Below are 11,394 nucleotides of genomic sequence, written 5' to 3'. Positions count from 1 at the left end.
TTGGTCTTAATGATGTGTGGCTTTGGGCACTGATCGTTCACATTCGCAACACTGGGAAAATATGTCCCCGTTAATACGTCGTTTCTTCGTGAGAACTTTTCTGTCCGTATTGTCGTGACGCGGGGTGGTCCTACGTTTGTCTACATTTAAAAAAGTGCATGAGGTTACTCGTCAGTTCATTCTGTCAGTGCATTCAAAACCCTTTTCATAATAATAATAATAATAATAATAATAATAATAATAATAATAATACAGTCAACAGCTCATGCACGTGAGAAGAAGGCGAGGGCTCCCAGTATAAGCGCAAGAGCTTCCCAAAGTAAAACAGGCTACAGAGAAGCGCGCTGCTCTGCTCCGCTGACAGCACACACGCCCACGCTCCCTCACGCACACACACACAGTCGCACACATGGTTTCGCGTCCTTCTCCACACACGATTCAACGCGCTTCGTGGATTCTCTGGCATGCAGCTTCGGACCATCTCCGCACCTGAAGCCGGGCGTTCGGCGACAAAGGAGGGCAGACCGCCGACTCGCGCACTTCGGGCTCCTTCCTTCTTAAGCAGCACTCCCTCGGAACGCGATGGCGGTCGGGAGGAGCTCACGGTGTTTTCTTTAACCCGAATCTTTTAAAATCATCAGGATTTTCCAGAGCCCCCCTGAAGCTGCGGTTACTATTTTTGCGCTGGTTGCCCGGAGGCGTTGTGAGCAGCATCGTCCGTTCCCCTGGAGACCGTCCCCAGGATGCGCGGAGCGGAGCGGAACTGTACATTGTCGTCTAGCGGACCGTGGGCAAACTTTGCCATCCTGGTGGATCGTAGACGCACAGGGGGTCCGCGGCAGTGCGCCCTGTAGGGCAGATCCCCCACAGAGGCCGATGTTTTCATGGTCCAGTCTGAGTTACTTTCTGGAGGTGGGCGAGAGTTGCTCGAACGGTGCTCTCCACTAAGATTCGTCCGGAGAGCGCGCTCACTCCCGTTTCTATCCCAGCTGGTACCAAGCCAAAGGTAAGTTATTCATCCCTGTTTGTCCTCCTGAGATGCTTCAACGCATCGCGGCTTTCTACCTGGCTTTTCGAACCTGGGCGTACCTGTGCGCAAGCTCCTCGGTGTGAGTACGGGCGTGGTAAAGGCGGTCAAACCGTCCTGGGGGGTCAATTTGTGATCTGCAGTCAGTGTGAGCATCCTCGCTACAGAGGAAAGTGCCCTCATAGTCTCACCAGCGGCAATCGGTTCGCCCGATTTGTACTCATGCTTGTTTTTACGTTTTTTTGTGGCAATATGTCCACAAAAGAAAAAATAAATAGTGTACAAACTCTGCGCAGATCAGAACAAATACCAGGGGAAAACACAAATTACATAAAACGTTCGAAATTTGTTTGAAAAAAATCAGTAGTCTTTACTGGAACCCAATACAGAATTGATACACTGCTGACATTACCTGAAGAGCAACAGAGGTTTAACCACGAAATTTACTTTCATGGATATGGTACTCTCACACACACACACGCTCTTGTATGAAACCACTTGTCCTAAGCGGGGTCGCGGCAGCCTAGAGCCTAACCCGGCAACACAGGGCGCGAGGGGACACACCCAGGACGGGGACGCCAGTTCGTCACAAGGCACCCCAAGCGAGACTCGAACCCCAGACCCACCAGCGAGCAGGAGCCGGTCAAACCCGGTGCGCCACCGCGCCTCCCATGAATATGGTACTTCGCTAGAAAAACAAGAAGATTAAACAAAAAGTAATATTTCTGTCTTCCTGTCAGTATCATAATAATCAAGCAGTATATCCTCATCATTTGTGCAAAACATTATTGAATTACTGTGTGTGCACCCTAACCCCAAGCCAAGGTCTTCCCAGAACATATGAAATGTAAATATGAACAGTCCCAAAACAAATGTAATGAAGTTTCAGAGCAAGTATCGCAAAAGACAGCTAGTGTCAAAGTTTAACAAACCTTTTTTATGAACGCTTTATGAATTACTGTACGCACGTCGGGAGGGTGTAAGCGGAGCGCTTGCTTTACAGGTGGATGTGGAGCGCTGCGACCTGCTATGGCGCACGCGCTCCCGATCTTAATTTCTTCCTGTGTGTCCGCGAGCGCTTCTGTGGGCTGCTCTCTGGAAGCTCATCTGACTGCTGTGGCTCATATCTTTGCCCCCCGGACGGTGGTGGTGGCGGCGCACCTGCCTGGCAGTGTGTGGAATTCGCACTCAGAACACCACCCCGCTGCGCGCTTCACCCCCGCTTTCTGGCTCTTGTGCTGAATTGGGATTTAGTTGGAGCTGGTTAATTTTGAGCTCTTTCGCTCTTCACTGACTGCTTGGGGTTTGAAAAACGAGCTAAACTTTCTGATCGTTGATTCTTTGGTATCATAACTGACTTGAATATAGAGCCTGTCTCGTGCGAAGCTAAAATGTGAGCCGCGCAGAGACAGAAATGCGCCTCCGATCATTTCCTAAACACTTTTCTGTTCCTTCTTTCTAATTCTAAATCAGCCGGTACGTTACTGACGGTTAATTTGTTTTTATTTTAACCTGTACTTCAGTGACAGGTTGCCGACGATGGACTGGTCTCTGTCATAAAGTATCATAAAATATTTTACCTTTTAAAAGTCATGCTTTCAGACTGTAGTACAAAGTAAGAAAAAAACACACACAAATCACTTAGAAACTAGTATAATCCTTCAGTGAAAACTCTGCATGTATTCTCAATTTAAAATGACAGTCTGTCCTTTTATTTATTATTAATGTGACTAATTAAAGGGGTTTATAATATACCTGTGGAGATATTAAAGAAAAATAATTATTACTTATTCGTTTGTTTACCTATTTATTTTTGCGTATCCAAGTTTTTCGTGTTCCTTAGTATTTAGAAATAGGTAGTAGGTGGCCATCGTATTCCTGACATATTTACATTTACATTTATTCATTTAGCAAACGCTTTTGTCCAAAGCGACGTACATCTCACCAAAAGTACAATTTATGCATTACATTAAGAGAAAGAGACATAGCTGCATGAAAGTTTCAAGCAAACCTAGTTTGTTACCCAACACTTGCTGCACCAAGGTTCATTGTTCGAGTAGGTGCATAAAACACAGAATAGACAAATCCTGATACCCTCCCACCATTTTTTTTTAAAATATCAAAGATACACAAATAAGCAAGTACAATGGCGGTGTAGTGGCTGAATAAAGGTTGTATCAGGGGATGCTCATGAAGTTACGATGTGTGAACAATTACACCGTAAATGAGGTAGAAAGATCTTTGGCGAAGTGGATCTGGGAATGATGAGTTTTCAGACCCTTCTTGAATACAGACAGAGTTTTCGCAGTTCTGAGTGACAGGGGAAGGTCATTCCACCACAACGGAGCCAGAACCGAGAACCTCCAAGCTTTACCTTTTGTGTATGGGACCACCAAGCAAGCTGAAGTAGACGAACAAAGGGGTCTGGCTGGGGTGTAGCGGTTCATTACGTCTTGTAAATAGCTGGGAGCAGTTCTACATTTACATTTACATTTATTCATTTAGCGGACACTTTTGTCCAAAGCGACGTACATCTCAGCAAAAGTACAATTTATGGATTACATTAAGAGAAAGAGACACAGTTGCAGACATGAATGTCTCAAGCAAACCTAGTTCGTTACCTACTATTTGCTGCACCGAGGTTCATCAATCGAGTAGGTGCATAAAACACAGGATAGACAAATCCCGATACCCTCCCACCAATTTTTTTTTTTTCATTCTACTGATGTAGACAGTAACCAGGGTCTTGAATTAGATTCTGGCAGCTGTAGGAAGCCAGTGGAGAGAAATGAGTAGAGGAGATACATGGGAACGCTTTGGCAAATCAAACACAACTCGTGCAGCAGCATTCTGTAGAAGCTGCAGAGGTTTGATGGCAGTAGCAGGAAGGTCACAAAGGAGAGATTTATACATTTTTTATGTTTCTTTAAACATTAAAGAATTTAATACATTTAAAAAGTAAGAAGTTTTAACATAAAGTAATACATTTATTGCAAGTACCATATGCAAGCACTGGCTCACTTTCATTAAACACTTGTCCTGATCGGGGTCACAGTGGTCAAATACCCAGAATCAGAATCCCAGAAAAGCAAACTGCTGTTGATGTAAGTGAAGTTGCTAATATTCCGGTTACAGTATAGTTGTGTGTGGCTTTTTGAAAGGCTATTACTGTTGTAACTTGTGCGTTTTAGACACCAACTGGGCCACTGTGTTGAGTAGCACTTAGTTCATGTCTGACTCTGCTGTGTCTTTCAACCTAACAATAACCTGTCCAAGAAGCTGCCGCTTAACTAGATTAGTAAATGTCACTGACAGTGTGTAGGCAAATACTGATGGAAAATGAGATGACACATTGATTTCTGCCCAGCTGGCCAGCCAGGCTGCTGGCTGTAATGAACAGAGGACTTGGGAGGATGAAAGGTAGGACCCAAGCTTGGGTTCTATTGAATAGAGTTGGAATAGTGGTAGTGTCTTTTCGTATGTCAAATCCACAATCCAGCCAAGGGCGCACAGAGGAGAATCCAAAATCCATGTTGAAAGTTGGAGCACAGGCCAAACCACTAGAGCAGGTGTGGGAGCTGGTGCGTGAGTAGGAGCAGGAACACGAACAGGAGGAGGCGCTATCACAGGTTAGGCAGTTGTCTCAATAAGATTCCACAATATTAGTGGTGTGGTGTTGTTGCCTTTATACTTGCCCTTAACTCCTGGCAGGTGTGCTAGCTTGATCTGCTGGGGTGTGGTCTGGGGGGGGGGGGGGCAGCCCCCCCGTTTCCCCTCTGATTGAGAAAAAATAAGAATGTCATCCAGATAAATCAGGATGCACTTATTGATAAGGTCCCCCATAACATGGTTGACAAATGCCTAAAATACAGAGGGAGCATTCACTAAACGGAAAGGTATAACGAGGTACACATAATGGCACAATGCCCTGGTAAATGCGATCTTCCACTCACACCCTTTGTATTTGGACCAGATTATATGCGGTACATAAATCTATCTTGGAGAAGATAGTGATCCCGTAAATATGTTCTGAAGCTGCTCTTATGAAAGGTAAGAGATAACACTACTTGACTATGATCTCATTCAGACTCCTATAATTGATGCATGGGCGTAGACCCCCATCCTTGTTTTCAATGAAGAAAACCCAGCTGATGCTGGTGAAATAGATGGCTGGATAATTCTAGATGCTAAGGCCTCTGACATGTATTCTTCCTTTGCTTTCTGTTTTGGCAATGACAAAGGGTATACCCGACGTTTAGGGGTGATGTTCCTAGCAACAGGTCAATCGCATAATCTCATCCCCGATGTAGGGGGAAAGCTGCAGCTTTGTATTTACTAACCATTTCTAATAGATCTTGGTAAGCAACAGGTATCTGAAAGACAAAGACACAGTGTACTTGCACACAGATGGAAGTGAAAAGTGAACCTGTGAGTAGGACTGGAACACGGAAACGTGACAAGATACCGGAATGAAACACTGGACTAGGACTGGAGAACAAGAGGCAGGAGTAGACAGGACGGACATTCGGGACTGGAACATAAACACCTATGGAACAAGCTATGGGAACAGGGAACTACTGATCAGTAAGAGAGCACAATCAAAAACACTGATTAAGAATCTACAACCTGCCCTCCACCACTTGCTCCTTTTACACCTCAGCAACTCTGATTGTGAACAGGTGCATGGGTCTGGGCTAGCGGCACTGAGTGGTGCCTCCTCTGGCCTGTAGGGGTATTATCCCTGGGGGCTGTGACAGGAGCGCCCTCCTTCTGAGGTCTTATTGATCACAGGTACTTTAAGGTAAGCCGCATCCAGTCGACAAAGATGTAGTCTTGGAAAGTAAGAATCAATAATCTCACAAAGGTAAACCAGAGCAATGCCATGTACTGCCTTATAGGTCAGAAGTAGGATTTTAAAATCAACTGTAAATGTAACTGGGAGCCAATGCAGCAATTTCAGTACCGGTGTTTGTCATACTTCCTAGTTCTAGTAACCATTCTCGCAGCAGCATTCTGTACCAACTGTATTCTGGATACAGTCTGGTATGGACAACCCAATAATAAAGCATTACAATAGTCTAGCCTAGTTGAAACAAAAGCATGAATCAGTTTCTTGTCATCTTGCCCGAATCGTCTTAATTTAGCTATGTTTCTGAACTGAAGGAAGAATGACCTAGTCAAAGAATTAACATGAAACACAAATGATAGCTTTCCATCCAACAAGACACTCAGATGCTTAACACAATTGTATGCTTGAAGCTTATACCATTTGTGGTAAAGAATGGTGTAACTGTGTTTTAAGTTTTGGTATCACCACCCACCACAAGTACCTCTGTTTTACTGGCATTCAGAGATAAAACATTTTTACTCCATTTATCCATAGTTTATATTGGGAAAACAGTTAGATAAAGACACCACATATGATGGATCATCAGGGTTAAACGAAACATATGTCATTGATATATGAGTGGAAACTTACATTAAGTTTCATAATAAGAATTAAAATGAGATTTGTTGGTCAGTGTGCTAACGCACACAAGCAATTTGCTGTGGTTCTTGGTGCCTTCAGTATTTACAGACAAACAAACAGCTGACACAGAATTACAGATTAAATAAATAACATTTACAGAGCAAACAGTTTGCGAATAATATCAGCCAATGGTAATATATAGAGTGAGAACAATAATTTACCTTACACAGAGCCCTCAGGCACACCATGTTGACCTGTAGTTGAGATGGAGGGGGGCAGTCATCAGATTTCAAAACAAATTGTTTACAGTTAGCTAAATACGAGTTAACCCACTTGTAAATGGTTTGACTCATGGGAATGAGCCTACGCCCATTAATAATTTGAGTAAAACAGACAGAATTTAACAGACATAAAACTATTGGTGAGAGTATCTCACAACACATCTATATGAATATTGAAATCACTCATCAAGATAATTTTTGTCATAAGTAATGACTAAATCAGTTATAAAGTTACTAAATTCCTCAAGAAAAAAGTACGGTCCAGGTGGGCAGTAAGAAACTTAATTATATTGGGTTCTGACTTCAAATCTAGTAGAATTTCAAACAAGGCAAAATTATCATGATTTCTGGGTGTTATTTGTAATCTATTTTTGAAAAGATCACAGACTCCGCCTCCACGATGTACAGAGTAGGATTTATGGAAATAATTATATCCTCTTGGATTGGCTTCTATTAGCAGAATCATATTGGATTCAGCGAGCCATGTTTCGGTAAAAGAGAAGAGATCAGACTAATAACTTAATATTAAGTAGTTTACTAAAGCAATTTTACTTGTTAGTGAGTGAATATTTAACAGACAGCATTTTAGACTACTGGTTGGCTTTGGTGGTAAGTTGAGAGTTTAATGTATTTAAGGTTTCTGGTGCAATCACTCCATCTAGTTAAACGCCGTGGTTTTATAATAGTTTGTATTTTTTGGCTGCAATTAACAGTTTTATTTGAACTTTTGAGGCCCACACTGGACACGGCACTAGAAACCCCAAAACATGAGAAATGACAAGTGGTACCAGAACAAGTAGCAGACCCATCAATACACACAGCTGCTAAAGGAGATGACCCATGGCTAAGCCAGTCCTGCAACTTGCAAGCTAAGTTCTGGGACAGAACAAATGACCCCCTTCAGTTGAGGTGTATACCATCACATGTGAAAAACCTGGGTCTTTCCCAGAAATCACCCCAGTTATTAACGAATGATTTGCGATTAGAGTGGCACCACATCTCCAACCACCTGTTAAAGGAAACCAGTCTACTGTACACTATGTCCCCCATGAAGAGTCTGGGTAACAGACCAGACACTTTTAGATTCCGATGTTTTTTTCTGACTTTATTACACATTGAAATAAAGTGGCTCTTTAACATCCCAGACTGCTTGTAATGTGTCACGCCCACATCTGCAAGCCAGGAAACCAAACTTGTTGCTAATCAGCATGGCCAGGTATAAAGGCAGTGCTGCCATGGCACAGGGTTGCAGAATCTACGATGCCCATCTCCTTAGCTCGTGCATTGTGTTCTGTTTCCCAGTACCTTATTCCCTGATTATAGTTCCTGATTCTCCTGGCTTTTGACCTCGGCTTGTTCACCTGTCTACTGAATATTGCTTTGCCCAGGAAATGACGTTCGCGCCTTGGAAGACCCTTGCCTGTCCCTGATCTCAGACTCTGTTTGCTCTTGTTCTTTTGGCACGGATATAAACGCACCTGCACCTGGGTCCAAACCCTACCTCTTGTCTCCTGTCCTAGTCACTGACAGAAGATTCTGCCATTTATGGACCCAGTGGAGTTGGAGTGCCTGCCAAAGGTGGTGCCTGCATAGGGGCTCGTGCTAGGCTCCTATGATCAGAACTTACGGCAGATGCTGAAAACTCTACAGGGTCTGGTGTCAGTGCAGCAGGTCCCAGGACCCGCCAAGCATCCGCCATTGCGACTGCGTCGGCTGCAGTGGAAGCCCCAGTTCCCACTCTGGCAGCGCTCTCCACATCATCAGAGGCTGCCACGATCTCGCCGGTGACAGACCCCCGGTTGGCCATACCTGAAAGGTATGGCAGGTTTCCTGATAAATGCCGGGAGAGTTCCTCCTTCAATGTGAACTTGTCTTTGCGAGGCAGCCTCACGTATATCAGATGGACGCCAGCCGAATAACATATTATATCTTTTTTAACTGAACCCATGCTTGACTGGGCCACAGCCATTTGGCACAAACATTACCCCATCACGTAGGAGAGATTCTGGAAGCAATTCCAGGAGGTGTTTGACCACATGCTCTCTGCTCACGCAGCCAGCGACCACCTGATGACGATACAGCAGGGCAGTCGGACCGTAGCAACGTATTCCCTAGAATTCTGGACCCTGGTGGAGCAGAGTGACTGGAACCAAGCCGCCCTTCTGGCGTCCTTCAGGAGCAAGTTACACCCACGGATCCAGGCCAAATTGGCTTACTGGGCAAAGATTGGACTTTGGACCCCTTCATAGAAACTGCGGTCATCATTGATAATCTAGCACAAGACCAACTGCCACGCCTCAGGCTACCCCTTTTGGTAACCCCTGAAAACCAGGAGGCTCCAGAGCCAATGCAACTGGGACAAGGATGTCTGACCCCCGAAGAGAGGCAGAGAAGGCTCCAAGGCCACCTCTGCCTGTACTGCGGAGAGTCCGGGGACTTCAGAGCAGACTGCCCCGCTACACGGCCCTCCAGGAACCCCTGCCAGGGAGCTGAAGTGAGTGCCCTACGCCGCTCCAAAACCCAGTTGACGGTGCCAATAGAAGTGTCCTGGAGGGGCCACCTGGGTACAGGCACGCACTTTGATAGATTCAGGGGCAGCCAGCTGCTTTATGGATGCAGCCTTTGCTCAATGGCAGGGCATCCTGGTGCAAGAGTGCTTGTGTAGCTCTGCAGACTATTGCCCTGGGTGGGCAGCTGTTGGTCTTGGGAGTAGTTGAGAGGCAGACTGTGTCCTCACAAGTATGAGTGGGGGTATGCCATACAGAGGATCTCACGTTTTTTCTGATCAGGGCCCCTGACTCGCGGTTAATACTGAGGTTCACATGGCTAGCCAAGCATGACCTAGTTTTTTTCCTGAAACTTGGGGGAGATGGTGGCATGGGGACCACAGTGCACAAACACTTGCTTAGCCCTTCCCTGTCAGGCCACCTCCGTGAAGAGCCCTGACACCACTGAGACTTTCAATATCCCTGCGGAATATCAGGACCTCGGAGAAGTCTTTAGTAAGAGCAAAGCGGCCACTCTACCCCCCGCATTGCTCCTGGGATTGTGCGATTGATCTGTTGCCGGGCACCTCTCCCCTTCGGGGTAGAATCGATTCGTTGTCATTACCCGAGTAGAGGGCATTGCAGGAGTACGTGACTGAGGCCTTGGCTTCCGAGATCATTCAGTCGTCCACTTCTCCAGCAGCCGCCAGGTTCTTTTTTTATAGCGAAAAAAGATGGAAGGCTACTTCCCTGTATTTGTCATAGCTGGGTCTGGAAGGAAGCGGCGGACCCAAGTGCAGAGCGGTAGACGTGGAGTATTCGGGGAAATCCAAGAGAGGAGGTCAGAGAACAGGCGATGGGTCTTCGAGGTGCAAACGTCGTAACAGGGAGAATCCAAAAGGCGAGGTCGGTACACAGGCAAGAGGTCGATGATCATAAAGAGGTACAGGATCGTGGGAAGAAGGGACGGGATTGGGGAAGGCGTTCGGGAACAGGAATTAGCTAGGAGGTCGCAAATGAGAATGCTGAACAAGGTTCCGCATCAGCTACTGGTCTGACGCAGCCTTTTATGCCCCAGTCTGCGTTGCATCCCAGGTGTTCCATGTCGGCTTGGAGGTGTGGGCGTGGCAGTACCCCCCCCCCCCCCCCCCGAGGAGCAGCCCCGAACACCTGAGGGCGACCAGGGGGACGGCCTCCAGGCCGGGGTGTGGGCCGGTCCGGATGACTCCTGTGGAAGTCGGCGATGAGGCTCGGATCTAGGATGTCCCGTGCTGCCACCCAGCAACGTTCCTCAGGCCCGTATCCTTCCCAATCTACCAGATACTGAAGGACCCCTCCATGGCGTCGGGAATCCAGGAGTGCCCGTACAGCATAAGCGGGTGTGCCACCGTCGGGCAGGAGTATTGGAGCTGGAGGCGCGGTAGCTGGCTGGTGTAGTGAGGTGGCCAAGGGCTTGAGGAAAGACACATGGAACGTTGGATGTGTTCGTAGGTGTTGGGGCAGTTGCAGGCGATACGAGACCGGGGTTACTTTGCGGGTAATCTTAAAGGGTCCTATGTACCTTGGGCTGAGTTTCTTCGACATGTAGGGTCCTTGGAGACCCCGGGTTGATAGCCATACCCTCTGTCCTGGTGTGAGGGAGAGGTGCCGCCGATGTTGATCTGCTTGATGCTTGATACGGTTTTGCGATTCAAGGAGGTGTCGTCTGACAGCTGCCCATACCTCGCTGCTGGTCCAGTACCAAGAGTCCACAGCTGGCACGTCGCTGGATCTCGGTTGCCATGGGAACAGCGGCGGCTGGCACCCTAGGATGCACTGGAACGGGGAGACACCTGTAGAAGTATGGGTGAGCGTATTGTGGGCATATTCTGCCCACGGAAGATGTCGAACCCGCTGAGTTGGGTGTTCAAGACAGTAGCTTCTGAGGTACCGACCGATATCTTGCTGTAGCCGTTCTACCTGCCCATTGGCTTGAGGGTGGTATCCCGATGTCATACTCACCGTGACTCCGAGTTTTTTCCAAAAAGCCCTCCAGACCCGCGATGTGAACTGAGGACCCCGGTCGGACACTATGTCTTCAGGTATACCATAGAGCCGGAATACATGATGAAACAGCAACTCTGCGGTCTC

General features: G+C 46.7%; 1 protein-coding gene across 1 annotated transcript in view; it reads left to right on the top strand.

The window, feature by feature from the left end:
• Positions 1–348: 348 nt before the first annotated feature.
• LOC108932971 (carbohydrate sulfotransferase 8-like) overlaps positions 349–11,394 on the top strand; it is a 231,948-nt gene continuing 220,902 nt past the window's right edge. The window contains exon 1 of the mRNA XM_018749711.2: positions 349–1,006. The gene's annotated coding sequence lies outside the window, so the exon portion shown is untranslated. The remainder of the gene's footprint in view (positions 1,007–11,394) is intronic.

The sequence above is a fragment of the Scleropages formosus genome, chromosome 5 (assembly GCF_900964775.1).
Source record: "Scleropages formosus chromosome 5, fSclFor1.1, whole genome shotgun sequence".
NCBI classification, from domain to species: domain Eukaryota; kingdom Metazoa; phylum Chordata; class Actinopteri; order Osteoglossiformes; family Osteoglossidae; genus Scleropages; species Scleropages formosus.
Note: the sequence above shows the minus strand (reverse complement) of the source record. Positions and strands in the feature narration are given on the sequence as shown.